Raw genomic sequence first — 3392 nt, 5'->3', positions numbered from 1 at the left:
CTTAAAATTTAGTACTACTAGTAAAAATATGAACTTGGATAGTATCTGGGATTCCCGCGGATGTTTTTGGCAAAATTGAATCACAATTCATACATGCATGGCCTTTATCGATTTATATATGACCATTACAAGATCTAATCTAATCAAGTAAAAGGAGAAATTCGATGAAGATGACTATCAAATTCCCGGGAACTCAAATTGAAATTTTGTCCAAGACAAGAAAAAATTTCATCTAAGAACATGAAAAAAAAAATTTGGACTGAGGTCTAATAATAATGTTTGCGTGAAAGCACGCCGTTTACATCAATTTGACACCACATTCATAGTTTTTCTCGTATATAATTCAATTTTGTCGAAAGCATTATTCATTAATGGTGGGAAATTTCATAGTAAAATTTACAATATTAAGTTTTCTTTTCGGTATCTATGTAATTATCTTCATATCAAATTGGAAATTATGTGTGATGATCATAAATCATGCAAATCATATTTTAAAGATATAATGGGAGCAATTTCATATGAAAATAACAGTAATTAATAAAGAACCCATTATATTATAAAATCGACCCAATCTGATTCAGTGAGTACTATTAATTAAATCTTCGTAGTATTATGAGACTACCATATGACATAATAAGTTCTTCAATCATCAAATCAAAATTATTAAAAATGATTAATAGTAGTAATTGTTAGAATTTGATTTCATCGATTTTATATTAATATCACCATAATTGTTTCTACTGATTCTGCGAGTACGCATAAGGCGCCAGCTAATCGCCACGTGCGCTAAATTTGAATATCGTAATTACTACTTATAATCAATCTAAATTATTCCCTATACCAACGGACAAACCATATTTTACCCTCCTAACACTTTTATTAATTGCAAATACAATTAATATGAATTTCAAATGTTGTTGCTGTAATAATTTCCAGGCGGCATTTATGTTCATATCGTTAACTTTTCTCCCATGTAGATTAAATTAAATGTAGTACTTTCTCACTTATTTTGCATATAATAAGCGCACAGCTATAATAATATAATTTATTAAATATATTAAATTATTGAGATGCAAAAAACTTATGTGAACACCGATTTTGTTGGTCAAAAATGATTTTTAATTAAATAATCAGAATAAAATTTTACTACAATATCAAGTTCTGAGGAAATGAAAGAGTTGACCTAGGGCTCAAATTTCAATAAGCAGTGAGTAGTAGCAGATTTTAATCTCTGGGTTGGATGATTTTGTCGGCGGAAGCATGCAATAGCCTCTGTGGTCACCACGTGTCACCCTCACAACCCCTTACACTTCACTTTATAAACTTTACACTTTAACTTTCACCGCTTTTGCTTTTACCTATTTTTTATATGTATGTATACATTAAAATTTTAAAATTATGCTACAAGCAGGGTCTACATCAGATTTTTTACTATTTAGAGCATAACAAATAATTAAATTTAAAAATACTCCAAAATCTATTTTCTAAAATCTTAACTATAATACGATTGGTTAGTTTTTTTAATTATTTATAGACGCAATTTAATGATTATTAACCTTGCATAACTTGATCATACACTATATCATTTAATTAATATCTGAATGCCATAAGATTGAAATTCTATAATTAACATCACCCCGGTTCATAAAATACTTATATTGTCTATTTTGATTTGGTTCACTAGAATGTACTCCCTCCGTTCCTTTAAATATGCAATATTTAGTTTTCTGTTGTTTACGATATTAATCTGCCTAATTGTATACAAACTTTTAAATGAAAAATTATTTGATGTAACTTGGAAACGTATACACGCATACAACAAAAATAACGGAAAGTTTTAGGCTAATGATTCAACCGCTGTTAGTGCATCTAATGTCATTTTTTGTTAAGCACTTAGCCGTGGTGAGATATCACATAAATAAAAGTAGAAGGCGATATTTTTATAACGTTGTACACAAACCTGAATATGCCTCACTAGCTAATTTAAAATATAAAGTTCTCAGTATTCTATTAAATTAATTTACCATTGTGTATAAATTTTTAAATTAAAATTATTTGATGCCACTTTGTACGGTATACACGTATATAACAAAAAAAGGGGAAATATTAGGAAAATGATTACAATCTATTGGTAGTTCATCCACATCATTTTTTGTTAAGCACTTAGATGTAAGATTGAGATTCTCGGTGGTTTTAAATTTAAAGTTATTTAAAACATTGTATAATGGAATTTTAATTGTATAACAATAATTTCATATAAAGATTAATGCTTATTTTGAATTGTTAAAATTTAGTACTAGTAACTAGTACTACTATAGTTCGTAAGCATCATTTATAAATTTAATCTTTCAATCGTACAAGTTTTTACTAAATAAAAATATTTGATGTTTCTTTGACCGTACCTGATATTAAAAAGTAAGAAAAAATGGTTTTATTCAAATGATAAACCTATTCGAGCATACATATCATTTTGTGTTGTAGGATGAGAAAATCCATGAACAAATTTTGTTCATGGATTTCATCCCAAATCAGCTATCACCCCTACCAAACATTGCCATTAATGATTAGCTGTAAATCTTATTGTGTTAAATGCAATACATAAGATTATATATTTTAAAAAAGTTGTAACTGATAAAGGCATACAATTTGGTTTCCATTTGTTTTTCTTTATATTTATACTCCATATAACATTATAAGTAAAATTCAACTAAATTTATAAATTCTTATGATGATTTCATATATTGACATATTCTTGTTTGGCTACCCACCAGAAATTTTCGCAGCCTTTGCCCTAAAAGGTATTTAACTGACATCAACGATATGAGCCAATTTGATCTCACAGAATTTCCTCCATTCATTCATATAGCAGTTAATTTTAAAAAATATCCACCATGAAATACGACGTCGTGAAGCATCAAATGCTATGTAGGCTCAGAGAATGTACCGAGGCGAGCCTCATAGTACTGTGACGTTTAACCCAAAAAGATGAGGAAGCTGTGTACACGCATCAGTCACATGAGCTGACCTAACTACCTTCCATCCTGTACAGCTGTGACTTTATCGAACCCCTCACCCGCTAAATTCAGCCAGATTTCCAAACACAAACATATAATAAATTAAAATCATTTTCATTAATTATTGAAAATCGAATTATTAAAATATTATCTCTCCTCTTCATCTATAAATCCGCCATTACTGTCATCTTCCAGAGCTACTTTTCACTACAATCCCCATGAAAACTCCTTCATCCTTCTAAAACCAAACTCCACTCACTCACCATGGTCTCCATAGGCGATTCACACTCCATCCAAACATCAATGCTCGCTTCAACTACAACCAAGCGATCTTTACTATTACTACACCCGCCGCCGTCATCCGCTAAGATAAGCCGG

Source organism: Salvia hispanica, chromosome 1, assembly GCF_023119035.1.
Source record: "Salvia hispanica cultivar TCC Black 2014 chromosome 1, UniMelb_Shisp_WGS_1.0, whole genome shotgun sequence".
Classification (NCBI taxonomy): domain Eukaryota; kingdom Viridiplantae; phylum Streptophyta; class Magnoliopsida; order Lamiales; family Lamiaceae; genus Salvia; species Salvia hispanica.
The sequence above is the reverse complement of the archived record's forward strand: the minus strand, read 5'-3'. Positions refer to the sequence as shown.